The sequence below is a fragment of the Saccostrea echinata genome, unplaced genomic scaffold (genome assembly GCF_033153115.1).
Source record: "Saccostrea echinata isolate AGI-Se365-2 ecotype Australia unplaced genomic scaffold, CSIRO_AGI_Sech_v1 ptg000033l, whole genome shotgun sequence".
Taxonomy (NCBI): Eukaryota; Metazoa; Mollusca; class Bivalvia; order Ostreida; family Ostreidae; genus Saccostrea; species Saccostrea echinata.
Window position 1 is genome coordinate 15,840,677 of NW_026889782.1, and position 16,337 is coordinate 15,857,013.

General features: G+C 32.7%; 1 protein-coding gene across 1 annotated transcript in view; it reads left to right on the top strand.

Annotated features, from left to right (window-relative positions):
- LOC133198190 (uncharacterized) overlaps positions 1–16,337 on the top strand; it is a 105,035-nt gene that overhangs the window by 10,839 nt on the left and 77,859 nt on the right. The window lies entirely within an intron of this gene.

Below are 16,337 nucleotides of genomic sequence, written 5' to 3' on the forward strand. Positions count from 1 at the left end.
GACAGCTTATGTCCTCTCTTTAAAAAAACGAGCTCACCGTCAAATCCCAAGAATCATCCTCTTCATTAACTTTATATATCTATCATACAAGAATGAGTAAAATTGTTCACTGCTGGAGACAAATTTCAAATCAAGTTGCTCTTTTTGGATTCTTGAGAATGCCAACGTACCGAGATTTCTTCCTAAAACTCGGGCTTGCTTGAGGAAATTTCTTTCGTAAAACTATCTGTTATCCATTATGAATTGTATTGTGTTAAACAAATATTACTGTAAATGTCTCCCAAAGCATGCCAACGAGAGCAAACTGCAATAATGAAATGCACAGTAAAGTAAAATGGCAAATAGAAGATCATTAATAGAATTTTATTGGGTAAATCAGAAATCTCATCAGGCTTCTCAGCTGAAAAAAGAAATATATCATTTTAAAGTTGTCTGAATGTTGGCACTGTAATGAAGTTTTGGAAAACAAATATATTGATAACGTAAATGGGTTTGGACACAAATTAGAAATCATTTAAAACTTTTAAAATATAAAACCACGATTTACATTTCAGAAGAATGGCATTTTCTAATGAGTCAAGAATATGGTACTGGGTTGACTTTTATTTGGATGGTGTCTTTATTTAGACTAATTGATAACTAGTCATTGTAAAAATGAAAAAAAAAAATAAAAAAATAAAATAAATGACAATTTTTATAGTCATGGTGATGACCAAATCGATAAAAATTTGCGGCTTCTTATTTGGTCGGTGTCTTTTAAATAATACATATGCATGAAGAAATTGTAAAAGAAAAAAAAAATAAATAAAAAAATTAAATTTTAAAAATTAGAGTCCTGATTTGGACAATTCCTGTAATGTAACATTTGTATGGTACCTACCTTTAGTTTACATAGCATCGTGTACATCTTTCCATCGCTTCCGTTCATCGTTATTTTCTTTGGGCGTTGTATCGATGGCCAATCTTCATTCTGAAACTAATAAAAATATTATGGTATTCATCAGAATTGGTTGTAGTAACAAATTATACTACTATTTTAATCATTGCTTGTCTCTTTTTAATGATTTTTATCTTGATATATAAAGATTATGTTAAAAAATTATTTTAGAAATGAAATAATAAAATAATATTATTTTAATAAAACAAAAAAATATACAGCTCTCATTTTGCAAATAAATTTCAATAGTTTACACAATGTATACAATCTACCTTTGGTTTACAAAACATTGTGTCCATATGTCCATCATTTTCATTAATGGTGACCTTTTTTGGACGATATAGCAATGGTAAATCTCCATTCTGGAATTATTCAGAAGAAACAATCTGGTATTAATGAAAAAAATCTGGTAGAACGAGAATTAATTGCAGTAACAAGAATTATACCATTATTTTAATGTATGCATTTCTTTTAGTGATTTTTTAAGATATAAGTTTATGCTTAGATGCCAGCTTTCTTAAATCAATTATGCCAATTTTTCTCATTTTAAAGAGGGAGAAACTTCCTGCTATACCTATCCTTGACCAACTTCAACCAAAACCCATTGCTTTTGATTGCTAATAACTACCTTTTTCTTTGAGGTATTCTTCCCTTGGTTTTTCCATATTCCTCCTTCACCAATTTGAAAGTCCTGAGTTTCATGGCACTTTATAGTAAGATGTTTTAGTTTTGGTAATTTTGTTATACTGGCAAATATTTTTCAGGGTTGCATAAGTCAAAGAATGTTCTCTGTCAATCGCAACTTCTGTTACGTGTGAATATGTTTTAGAGGTTTCATGACGTTTGACAATGTAGCATCAGAATAGAGAATGAAAGGAGCGTATATTCTCTCTTGGAAAAAAAAATGAGCCATTAAATCCCCAAGCATCATCATCTTCATCATTGAATGTGCCAAAGATTAAATCTGAAAAAAATTAAATAAAAAAAGAAATGAAAAACGTTGCAAATATAAAGACAAATGGCAGATAAAGACACAATAGAAATGCCCACTTGAGCCTTCTGCTTGGGTAAAGTGAAATGAACTAACAGATGCAATACCTGACTTTCCTCTTCGGGTACATTAGGCTTGTCTGATGACTTACACAATTCCTCAGATACTTTCTTCACTTCTCCTCGTGTGGCTTGAGGTCAGAAGATTACATAGGTGTGTAGCTGGATCAGCAGTCTATGCTGTGGCATCCGGACCACAATCTTCATCTTCTGATCCTTAACAACAGGAAACCTATTAAGAAGCATGTATTCACATTTGAAAATAATTAAAATCCAGTTTTTCTTAAGCTTGTTACAATTAATTGATTATTTAAGTCACTGTTAATTATATCCGAAACGCAATTAGATTTGTTTTTATATCTTACGCATGCCCATGTTGGGGAGCAGTTCATGTAACAACTTTTATTGGAGATATCAGTGTTCGAGATACCGAAACTCAGATTTATTATAAAAACAGTCAAGTTTGCTTCCTCGAATGTACTTTGATTCCATGATGCGAATGGAATTTCCGGAGTCCTTTTTCCTTACCCAAAACAAGTCCCTTTAAATAGTGACAACCGCATATTGGAATCTCTTGAACCTTGGACAGTTCATCAAAAGACATTTGAACCCAAACCCTGTGATGTGACGACATTGGCTGAGATCCGCAAAGCGTAGTCCACGACAATGACGAGCGAGTTCCATAATACCCATCTCTTTTATTCCTATACATCCATCAAAGTTTACAATTCACAATTGAGAACATCCATGCGCAAGAGTATGGATTCCTCCGTCATTAACAGATGACTCACACGAGTCTTCAATATTCAGATCCTGGATATGCCTGTAAGTCGACAAACATTTCACAGCTTTATTATTTACAAATGTGTTTTCCAATGTTCAATAAAAGAACTGATGTCTACTTTATAAAAATATTCATTTTCTCTTCCAACAACTCTTTTCAAAAGAGGGCACTTCTCACTAACGATCCGGTTTATGTCCTCTGTAATGTTAGTACAGTTTAAATGGGACAACTTCTTTAACTCCTTACCCACACATGGAGCAGTATAAGAATGCTTTCATAATCTTGTGTTTCCATGTAAAAGCTATACTTCTTCTAATCCTCACATCTTATTTCGCAGCATTTTCAATGACCTTAAATTCTGACATCTGTCAAAAATTGTCTCAATGGTGCGCTCACTTCTTCCAGTTAAGGAAACATGTAGGTATGTTAGTTCTGCGTGTGAGCTAAATAGTTTCTGCAATTTAATATTCCTCCTTCGGGTGTTAAAGTATAACTCTGCCTTTCTCCATATAAAAATCGGGAAAATCGTGTGTTCTTTCGCACTCTATCAACGTAAGGTTCTCCAGTTTCCGTAACTTTTGTATTGCAGGCATGGCTGTCACAGAAGTTTCCAAGTCAAATATGTTTATTGATCACTCAAGACTCTGTTACATAGGGGTATTTCTTAAGTAGTTTAAGAAAGTTTGCCAAAGAAATGTCTGAATCTACGATTTGAATGGCTTTTGAATTGGGACAGCTTATGTCCTCTCTTTAAAAAAACGAGCTCACCGTCAAATCCCAAGAATCATCCTCTTCATTAACTTTATATATCTATCATACAAGAATGAGTAAAATTGTTCAATGCTGGAGACAAATTTCAAATCAAGTTGCTCTTTTTGGATTCTTGAGAATGCCAACGTACCGAGATTTCTTCCTAAAACTCGGGCTTGCTTGAGGAAATTTCTTTCGTAAAACTATCTGTTATCCATTATGAATTGTATTGTGTTAAACAAATATTAAATGTCTCCCAAAGCATGCCAACGAGAGCAAACTGCAATAATGAAATGCACAGTAAAGTAAAATGGCAAATAGAAGATCATTAATAGAATTTTATTGGGTAAATCAGAAATCTCATCAGGCTTCTCAGCTGAAAAAAGAAATATATCATTTTAAAGTTGTCTGAATGTTGGCACTGTAATGAAGTTTTGGAAAACAAATATATTGATAACGTAAATGGGTTTGGACACAAATTAGAAATCATTTAAAACTTTTAAAATATAAAACCACGATTTACATTTCAGAAGAATGGCATTTTCTAATGAGTCAAGAATATGGTACTGGGTTGACTTTTATTTGGATGGTGTCTTTATTTAGACTAATTGATAACTAGTCATTGTAAAAATGAAAAAAAAAATAAAAAAATTAAATAAATGACAATTTTTATAGTCATGGTGATGACCAAATCGATAAAAATTTGCGGCTTCTTATTTGGTCGGTGTCTTTTAAATAATACATATGCATGAAGAAATTGTAAAAGAAAAAAAAATAAATAAAAAAATTAAATTTTAAAAATTAGAGTCCTTATTTGGACAATTCCTGTAATGTAACATTTGTATGGTACCTACCTTTAGTTTACATAGCATCGTGTACATCTTTCCATCGCTTCCGTTCATCGTTATTTTCTTTGGGCGTTGTATCGATGGCCAATCTTCATTCTGAAACTAATAAAAATATTATGGTATTCATCAGAATTGGTTGTAGTAACAAATTATACTACTATTTTAATCATTGCTTGTCTCTTTTTAATGATTTTTATCTTGATATATAAAGATTATGTTAAAAAATTATTTTAGAAATGAAATAATAAAATAATATTATTTTAATAAAACAAAAAAGTATACAGCTCTCATTTTGCAAATAAATTTCAATAGTTTACACAATGTATACAATCTACCTTTGGTTTACAAAACATTGTGTCCATATGTCCATCATTTTCATTAATGGTGACCTTTTTTGGACGATATAGCAATGGTAAATCTCCATTCTGGAATTATTCAGAAGAAACAATCTGGTATTAATGAAAAAAATCTGGTAGAACGAGAATTAATTGCAGTAACAAGAATTATACCATTAATTTAATGTATGCATTTCTTTCAGTGATTTTTTAAGATATAAGTTTATGCTTAGATGCCAGCTTTCTTAAATCAATTATGCCAATTTTTCTCATTTTAAAGAGGGAGAAACTTCCTGCTATACCTATCCTTGACCAACTTCAACCAAAACCCATTGCTTTTGATTGCTAATAACTACCTTTTTCTTTGAGGTATTCTTCCCTTGGTTTTTCCATATTCCTCCTTCACCAATTTGAAAGTCCTGAGTTTCATGGCACTTTATAGTAAGATGTTTTAGTTTTGGTAATTTTGTTATACTGGCAAATATTTTTCAGGGTTGCATAAGTCAAAGAATGTTCTCTGTCAATCGCAACTTCTGTTACGTGTGAATATGTTTTAGAGGTTTCATGACGTTTGACAATGTAGCATCAGAATAGAGAATGAAAGGAGCGTATATTCTCTCTTGGAAAAAAAAATGAGCCATTAAATCCCCAAGCATCATCATCTTCATCATTGAATGTGCCAAAGATTAAATCTGAAAAAAATTAAATAAAAAAAGAAATGAAAAACGTTGCAAATATAAAGACAAATGGCAGATAAAGACACAATAGAAATGCCCACTTGAGCCTTCTGCTTGGGTAAAGTGAAATGAACTAACAGATGCAATACCTGACTTTCCTCTTCGGGTACATTAGGCTTGTCTGATGACTTACACAATTCCTCAGATACTTTCTTCACTTCTCCTCGTGTGGCTTGAGGTCAGAAGATTACATAGGTGTGTAGCTGGATCAGCAGTCTATGCTGTGGCATCCGGACCACAATCTTCATCTTCTGATCCTTAACAACAGGAAACCTATTAAGAAGCATGTATTCACATTTGAAAATAATTAAAATCCAGTTTTTCTTAAGCTTGTTACAATTAATTGATTATTTAAGTCACTGTTAATTATATCCGAAACGCAATTAGATTTGTTTTTATATCTTACGCATGCCCATGTTGGGGAGCAGTTCATGTAACAACTTTTATTGGAGATATCAGTGTTCGAGATACCGAAACTCAGATTTATTATAAAAACAGTCAAGTTTGCTTCCTCGAATGTACTTTGATTCCATGATGCGAATGGAATTTCCGGAGTCCTTTTTCCTTACCCAAAACAAGTCCCTTTAAATAGTGACAACCGCATATTGGAATCTCTTGAACCTTGGACAGTTCATCAAAAGACATTTGAACCCAAACCCTGTGATGTGACGACATTGGCTGAGATCCGCAAAGCGTAGTCCACGACAATGACGAGCGAGTTCCATAATACCCATCTCTTTTATTCCTATACATCCATCAAAGTTTACAATTCACAATTGAGAACATCCATGCGCAAGAGTATGGATTCCTCCGTCATTAACAGATGACTCACACGAGTCTTCAATATTCAGATCCTGGATATGCCTGTAAGTCGACAAACATTTCACAGCTTTATTATTTACAAATGTGTTTTCCAATGTTCAATAAAAGAACTGATGTCTACTTTATAAAAATATTCATTTTCTCTTCCAACAACTCTTTTCAAAAGAGGGCACTTCTCACTAACGATCCGGTTTATGTCCTCTGTAATGTTAGTACAGTTTAAATGGGACAACTTCTTTAACTCCTTACCCACACATGGAGCAGTATAAGAATGCTTTCATAATCTTGTGTTTCCATGTAAAAGCTATACTTCTTCTAATCCTCACATCTTATTTCGCAGCATTTTCAATGACCTTAAATTCTGACATCTGTCAAAAATTGTCTCAATGGTGCGCTCACTTCTTCCAGTTAAGGAAACATGTAGGTATGTTAGTTCTGCGTGTGAGCTAAATAGTTTCTGCAATTTAATATTCCTCCTTCGGGTGTTAAAGTATAACTCTGCCTTTCTCCATATAAAAATCGGGAAAATCGTGTGTTCTTTCGCACTCTATCAACGTAAGGTTCTCCAGTTTCCGTAACTTTTGTATTGCAGGCATGGCTGTCACAGAAGTTTCCAAGTCAAATATGTTTATTGATCACTCAAGACTCTGTTACATAGGGGTATTTCTTAAGTAGTTTAAGAAAGTTTGCCAAAGAAATGTCTGAATCTACGATTTGAATGGCTTTTGAATTGGGACAGCTTATGTCCTCTCTTTAAAAAAACGAGCTCACCGTCAAATCCCAAGAATCATCCTCTTCATTAACTTTATATATCTATCATACAAGAATGAGTAAAATTGTTCAATGCTGGAGACAAATTTCAAATCAAGTTGCTCTTTTTGGATTCTTGAGAATGCCAACGTACCGAGATTTCTTCCTAAAACTCGGGCTTGCTTGAGGAAATTTCTTTCGTAAAACTATCTGTTATCCATTATGAATTGTATTGTGTTAAACAAATATTAAATGTCTCCCAAAGCATGCCAACGAGAGCAAACTGCAATAATGAAATGCACAGTAAAGTAAAATGGCAAATAGAAGATCATTAATAGAATTTTATTGGGTAAATCAGAAATCTCATCAGGCTTCTCAGCTGAAAAAAGAAATATATCATTTTAAAGTTGTCTGAATGTTGGCACTGTAATGAAGTTTTGGAAAACAAATATATTGATAACGTAAATGGGTTTGGACACAAATTAGAAATCATTTAAAACTTTTAAAATATAAAACCACGATTTACATTTCAGAAGAATGGCATTTTCTAATGAGTCAAGAATATGGTACTGGGTTGACTTTTATTTGGATGGTGTCTTTATTTAGACTAATTGATAACTAGTCATTGTAAAAATGAAAAAAAAAATAAAAAAATTAAATAAATGACAATTTTTATAGTCATGGTGATGACCAAATCGATAAAAATTTGCGGCTTCTTATTTGGTCGGTGTCTTTTAAATAATACATATGCATGAAGAAATTGTAAAAGAAAAAAAAATAAATAAAAAAATTAAATTTTAAAAATTAGAGTCCTTATTTGGACAATTCCTGTAATGTAACATTTGTATGGTACCTACCTTTAGTTTACATAGCATCGTGTACATCTTTCCATCGCTTCCGTTCATCGTTATTTTCTTTGGGCGTTGTATCGATGGCCAATCTTCATTCTGAAACTAATAAAAATATTATGGTATTCATCAGAATTGGTTGTAGTAACAAATTATACTACTATTTTAATCATTGCTTGTCTCTTTTTAATGATTTTTATCTTGATATATAAAGATTATGTTAAAAAATTATTTTAGAAATGAAATAATAAAATAATATTATTTTAATAAAACAAAAAAGTATACAGCTCTCATTTTGCAAATAAATTTCAATAGTTTACACAATGTATACAATCTACCTTTGGTTTACAAAACATTGTGTCCATATGTCCATCATTTTCATTAATGGTGACCTTTTTTGGACGATATAGCAATGGTAAATCTCCATTCTGGAATTATTCAGAAGAAACAATCTGGTATTAATGAAAAAAATCTGGTAGAACGAGAATTAATTGCAGTAACAAGAATTATACCATTAATTTAATGTATGCATTTCTTTCAGTGATTTTTTAAGATATAAGTTTATGCTTAGATGCCAGCTTTCTTAAATCAATTATGCCAATTTTTCTCATTTTAAAGAGGGAGAAACTTCCTGCTATACCTATCCTTGACCAACTTCAACCAAAACCCATTGCTTTTGATTGCTAATAACTACCTTTTTCTTTGAGGTATTCTTCCCTTGGTTTTTCCATATTCCTCCTTCACCAATTTGAAAGTCCTGAGTTTCATGGCACTTTATAGTAAGATGTTTTAGTTTTGGTAATTTTGTTATACTGGCAAATATTTTTCAGGGTTGCATAAGTCAAAGAATGTTCTCTGTCAATCGCAACTTCTGTTACGTGTGAATATGTTTTAGAGGTTTCATGACGTTTGACAATGTAGCATCAGAATAGAGAATGAAAGGAGCGTATATTCTCTCTTGGAAAAAAAAATGAGCCATTAAATCCCCAAGCATCATCATCTTCATCATTGAATGTGCCAAAGATTAAATCTGAAAAAAATTAAGTAAAAAAAGAAATGAAAAACGTTGCAAATATAAAGACAAATGGCAGATAAAGACACAATAGAAATGCCCACTTGAGCCTTCTGCTTGGGTAAAGTGAAATGAACTAACAGATGCAATACCTGACTTTCCTCTTCGGGTACATTAGGCTTGTCTGATGACTTACACAATTCCTCAGATACTTTCTTCACTTCTCCTCGTGTGGCTGGAGGTCAGAAGATTACATAGGTGTGTAGCTGGATCAGCAGTCTATGCTGTGGCATCCGGACCACAATCTTCATCTTCTGATCCTTAACAACAGGAAACCTATTAAGTAGCATGTATTCACATTTGAAAATAATTAAAATCCAGTTTTTCTTAAGCTTGTTACAATTAATTGATTATTTAAGTCACTGTTAATTATATCCGAAACGCAATTAGATTTGTTTTTATATCTTACGCATGCCCATGTTGGGGAGCAGTTCATGTAACAACTTTTATTGGAGATATCAGTGTTCGAGATACCGAAACTCAGATTTATTATAAAAACAGTCAAGTTTGCTTCCTCGAATGTACTTTGATTCCATGATGCGAATGGAATTTCCGGAGTCCTTTTTCCTTACCCAAAACAAGTCCCTTTAAATAGTGACAACCGCATATTGGAATCTCTTGAACCTTGGACAGTTCATCAAAAGACATTTGAACCCAAACCCTGTGATGTGACGACATTGGCTGAGATCCGCAAAGCGTAGTCCACGACAATGACGAGCGAGTTCCATAATACCCATCTCTTTTATTCCTATACATCCATCAAAGTTTACAATTCACAATTGAGAACATCCATGCGCAAGAGTATGGATTCCTCCGTCATTAACAGACGACTCACACGAGTCTTCAATATTCAGATCCTGGATATGCCTGTAAGTCGACAAACATTTCACAGCTTTATTATTTACAAATGTGTTTTCCAATGTTCAATAAAAGAATTGATGTCTACTTTATAAAAATATTCATTTTCTCTTCCAACAACTCTTTTCAAAAGAGGGCACTTCTCACTAACGATCTGGTTTATGTCCTCTGTAATGTTAGTACAGTTTAAATGGGACAACTTCTTTAACTCCTTACCCACACATGGAGCAGTATAAGAATGCTTTCATAATCTTGTGTTTCCATGTAAAAGCTATACTTCTTCTAATCCTCACATCTTATTTCGCAGCATTTTCAATGACCTTAAATTCTGACATCTGTCAAAAATTGTCTCAATGGTGCGCTCACTTCTTCCAGTTAAGGAAACATGTAGGTATGTTAGTTCTGCGTGTGAGCTAAATAGTTTCTGCAATTTAATATTCCTCCTTCGGGTGTTAAAGTATAACTCTGCCTTTCTCCATATAAAAATCGGGAAAATCGTGTGTTCTTTCGCACTCTATCAACGTAAGGTTCTCCAGTTTCCGTAACTTTTGTATTGCAGGCATGGCTGTCACAGAAGTTTCCAAGTCAAATATGTTTATTGATCACTCAAGACTCTGTTACATAGGGGTATTTCTTAAGTAGTTTAAGAAAGTTTGCCAAAGAAATGTCTGAATCTACGATTTGAATGGCTTTTGAATTGGGACAGCTTATGTCCTCTCTTTAAAAAAACGAGCTCACCGTCAAATCCCAAGAATCATCCTCTTCATTAACTTTATATATCTATCATACAAGAATGAGTAAAATTGTTCAATGCTGGAGACAAATTTCAAATCAAGTTGCTCTTTTTGGATTCTTGAGAATGCCAACGTACCGAGATTTCTTCCTAAAACTCGGGCTTGCTTGAGGAAATTTCTTTCGTAAAACTATCTGTTATCCATTATGAATTGTATTGTGTTAAACAAATATTAAATGTCTCCCAAAGCATGCCAACGAGAGCAAACTGCAATAATGAAATGCACAGTAAAGTAAAATGGCAAATAGAAGATCATTAATAGAATTTTATTGGGTAAATCAGAAATCTCATCAGGCTTCTCAGCTGAAAAAAGAAATATATCATTTTAAAGTTGTCTGAATGTTGGCACTGTAATGAAGTTTTGGAAAACAAATATATTGATAACGTAAATGGGTTTGGACACAAATTAGAAATCATTTAAAACTTTTAAAATATAAAACCACGATTTACATTTCAGAAGAATGGCATTTTCTAATGAGTCAAGAATATGGTACTGGGTTGACTTTTATTTGGATGGTGTCTTTATTTAGACTAATTGATAACTAGTCATTGTAAAAATGAAAAAAAAAAATAAAAAAATTAAATAAATGACAATTTTTATAGTCATGGTGATGACCAAATCGATAAAAATTTGCGGCTTCTTATTTGGTCGGTGTCTTTTAAATAATACATATGCATGAAGAAATTGTAAAAGAAAAAAAAATAAATAAAAAAATTAAATTTTAAAAATTAGAGTCCTTATTTGGACAATTCCTGTAATGTAACATTTGTATGGTACCTACCTTTAGTTTACATAGCATCGTGTACATCTTTCCATCGCTTCCGTTCATCGTTATTTTCTTTGGGCGTTGTATCGATGGCCAATCTTCATTCTGAAACTAATAAAAATATTATGGTATTCATCAGAATTGGTTGTAGTAACAAATTATACTACTATTTTAATCATTGCTTGTCTCTTTTTAATGATTTTTATCTTGATATATAAAGATTATGTTAAAAAATTATTTTAGAAATGAAATAATAAAATAATATTATTTTAATAAAACAAAAAAGTATACAGCTCTCATTTTGCAAATAAATTTCAATAGTTTACACAATGTATACAATCTACCTTTGGTTTACAAAACATTGTGTCCATATGTCCATCATTTTCATTAATGGTGACCTTTTTTGGACGATATAGCAATGGTAAATCTCCATTCTGGAATTATTCAGAAGAAACAATCTGGTATTAATGAAAAAAATCTGGTAGAACGAGAATTAATTGCAGTAACAAGAATTATACCATTAATTTAATGTATGCATTTCTTTCAGTGATTTTTTAAGATATAAGTTTATGCTTAGATGCCAGCTTTCTTAAATCAATTATGCCAATTTTTCTCATTTTAAAGAGGGAGAAACTTCCTGCTATACCTATCCTTGACCAACTTCAACCAAAACCCATTGCTTTTGATTGCTAATAACTACCTTTTTCTTTGAGGTATTCTTCCCTTGGTTTTTCCATATTCCTCCTTCACCAATTTGAAAGTCCTGAGTTTCATGGCACTTTATAGTAAGATGTTTTAGTTTTGGTAATTTTGTTATACTGGCAAATATTTTTCAGGGTTGCATAAGTCAAAGAATGTTCTCTGTCAATCGCAACTTCTGTTACGTGTGAATATGTTTTAGAGGTTTCATGACGTTTGACAATGTAGCATCAGAATAGAGAATGAAAGGAGCGTATATTCTCTCTTGGAAAAAAAAATGAGCCATTAAATCCCCAAGCATCATCATCTTCATCATTGAATGTGCCAAAGATTAAATCTGAAAAAAATTAAGTAAAAAAAGAAATGAAAAACGTTGCAAATATAAAGACAAATGGCAGATAAAGACACAATAGAAATGCCCACTTGAGCCTTCTGCTTGGGTAAAGTGAAATGAACTAACAGATGCAATACCTGACTTTCCTCTTCGGGTACATTAGGCTTGTCTGATGACTTACACAATTCCTCAGATACTTTCTTCACTTCTCCTCGTGTGGCTGGAGGTCAGAAGATTACATAGGTGTGTAGCTGGATCAGCAGTCTATGCTGTGGCATCCGGACCACAATCTTCATCTTCTGATCCTTAACAACAGGAAACCTATTAAATGCGTGTCTACGAGAAAACCATGCAGAATGCTATGAAAGCAAGTTTTTCAAAATTTCTTGAAACTTTGCATACAAAGTGAGATCAAGGTCACTTACTTACTGCGTAAGTTTGGTGACGTCATTTGATTTGTTACCATGGATACAGGGAGAATTAGTTTATCGTCAGCCTATTTCTATACCCAGTATGGAAAAATAACACCTTTTGTACATATTCTGTTTGTGTATAAAAAATTTCCATAATATCTTCATAACTAATGGATTTAAGGAATTAAAACCTTTGAAAAAAATATTTACAGAATTTTTTTCCACATACCTTTTTGAATGTGAAGTGCTACGAGTGCAAAAAGGTCACGATAATTGTAAGACATAATGATATTTGAATAGTCTGCAGAAAAACAGCTATTAAATTCCAAGAAACGCTTCCATTGATTTCATATTTTTAAAAAGTGATTGTTTTTAAATATATTATTTAGTATTAATGGGATTTTGGTTGCAAATTTAAATTAATGGAGTTTTCACTCTTGTAAGTGCAGAACTGCAAGTGCAAAAAGGTCACAATAATTCTAAGGGATATTCTGTAGAAAAAACAGGCATAGAATTTCAAGAGACACTTCAGTGATTATATTTTTTATCAAGAAGTATTTGTTTTAAGATATTTAAGTAAAAATAACAGGCAATTTGGTGGCACATTTGAATTAGTTGATTTTTTCACCCTAGCAAAATTACACTATATCTGGGTAGAAAGGCATACTGGACTACTGGAGTGATTACATTTTGAATGTTAAATCATTTCAGGCACATGACCTTCAATCTTCATGACTGAAATTAGCTTATATTTATCCAGAATGTCACAAAGATGCATGATTTGAATATTTGTTTAACCAGAAGTCTTTTTTGAGACTGTAGCTCTACTGGTTTGTACTTCTAACAAAGGAAGAGATAAGTAGCAGTTGGACTTGAAACTTTGCAACAGAAATAAATAGAATAATGATCCTTGATTTGGTCTCTTTTCATGGAAATCTGACTAAAACTAAAGGGGGAGTAGATTTTAAAAGAATTTTACAGAAATTTCTATTTTAGTAACCATAGCAACACCGTTCATCAAAATCAAAATCCGATAAAAAAAATTATGTATCTCAGTGTACTTTACTTGTGTGCCAAGTAATATTGAAATCAGACCAAAACTGTAGGAGGAGTAGCTTTTGTTGACGGACAGACAGACGACCAACCCCTTACTATCGCATGAGCTCTTCTGGTCTCTAACCAGTAGAGCTAAAAATCATGAGTTTTTGACAAGGCTTAATGTATTATAGCAATGAACTGGCTATACATGTAGCTATGGGGCTCATTTTACAGGATCCCTTAGCATGAAAATGCACATTGCAAAAACTGCAAATACATAAAATTGCAAGTTTAACAGAGAGAGTGTTCAAAAGTGTGAACACATCAGTAAATAAAATCCACTTTTTCACAGTGTTGCCCAAATTTCATACAGTTCTTCATTGCAAAAGTTGTTTTTAAACATGCAAAACATTTTATACAAATGCTGATTTTGTTTGCCCTAAATTTATACAAATGAATGAACAGAACAAAGTTTATGTCTTTTTTAATACCATAAAGTCATAAAAACACAACTAGTATTTAAATGAAATACATGTATTTGACAATGCTCAATTAAATTCCTTCAACTGCATTTGAAAAATACCAAATGTATCATGTACATGTACATGTTACTTTTACAGAGAAAATTTAAAGACAGCAACATTATAAAAAATTTTATTACTAAGATGATCTCTAATTTCAAATTGTCAAAAAAAAAAAAAAAAAAAAAAAAATTAAAAACTCATTTGAAGCTACTACACTGAAATAAAGCAAAATAATAATATTTGAATTAATATGACAAATAATGGCTATGCTGTTCTTAACAAGACAATTTTTATTGATATATCATTTGTATTCCTTTGTATAACTCCGATCCCCTGTTATGGCCCCCCTATTCTCTTTGGGGGGGGGGGGGGTTCATGATTTGAACAAAATTTGAGTCTACATTACCTGAGGATGCTTCCATTTAAATATGACTAATTATGGCTTTGCTGTTCTTGAGAAGAAGATTTTAAAAGGCTTTTTCCTATGTATTCCTATGTAAAACTTTGATCGCCCATTGTGGTCCCACCCTACCCCTGGGGGGAGGGGGGTCATGACTGGAACAAACTTGAATCTTCACTACCTGAGGATGCACCCATATAAAAATGACCAATCATGGCTTTGCTGTTCTTGAGAAGAAGATTTTTACAAATTTTTCCTATGTACATGTATTATATGGAAAACTTTGATCGACCATTCTGGCCCCACTCTACTCCCGGGGGTCATGATTGGAACAAATTTGAACCTACACTACTTGAGGATGCTTCCTTTTAAATATGATCAATCATGGCTTTGCTGTTTCTGAGAAGAAGATTTTTAAAGGCTTTTTCCTATGTATTACTAAGTAAAACTTTGATCACCCATTGTGGCCCCACCCTACCCCCGGAAGTCATGATTTGAACAAATTTGGATCTTCACTACCTGAGGATGCTTCCATATAAGTTTCATATTTTCAAGCACAGTGGTTCTTGACAAGTTTTTAGGTGATGCCATCAATTTTTCACAAATTCATGATTATCTCCCCTTGGAAGAAGGTGTGGCCCTTCATTTGAACAAACTTGAATTCCCTTTACCCAAGGATACTTTGTGGCAAGTTTGGTTGAAATTGGCACAGTGGTTCTTGAGAAGAAGATGAAAATGTGAAAAGTTTACAACCACGACAACGACGACGACAGACAATGGACATATTTCGATCAGAAAAGCTCACTTGAGCCTTCGGCTCAGGTGAGCTAAAAAAAAGTTTCATCCTTTTCCTTTGGAATGCCGTCGACAGCTTGAAGCATCAACTCTGTACCTTGGCATGGTGCAACAGGCCCTATTGCTAAATGTACTGACATATGTAAAATATTCCTGAACAGTATTGCAAATAGTCCAATTTCTGAGATACTTGACACTTTAAGGGAGGGTAATCTCCATTTGACAGGATATACTTTGCATGATTGAACAATTTTTGCTGAGATCTTTCATCTTTTGACCAATTTAGATGCACTGATGATATGAATTCAAAATCTGTAAAAGCAATGACAAATTGATGTTTGAATTAAAGTTCATAATTGATTTTGCAATAATTATGATAATCAAAGAAGACATTTAATTAGTACAGTAAATTTTCATTTATACCCAAAAGCAAAAGAGCATGTATTTTGATGTTCTAAATGACATTGGGAATTTGGGAAAGGGACCTTGGCAATGCTAGCCTGAATCACCTTTATTTCCTATTTTGTAAGAGATCCAAATGCCTTAAATGGCTAATTGAGTTTAATGCAAACCTGCAAATGATCCAAATATAAAACAAGCTAATTCAGAGAATTGTGGCCCCCACTTATGGAAAAAAATGAGGATGGAAGAACTGGACAAAAAAAAACATGCAGATGGAAAAAGAAAAAGGTCAACCTTAACCTTTCAGCTTTTGGCCTTAAAGTCAATTGGTGTCTTTTTTTATTAAAGAAATAAATTCAAGACCTCAAAGAGAACCAAAGT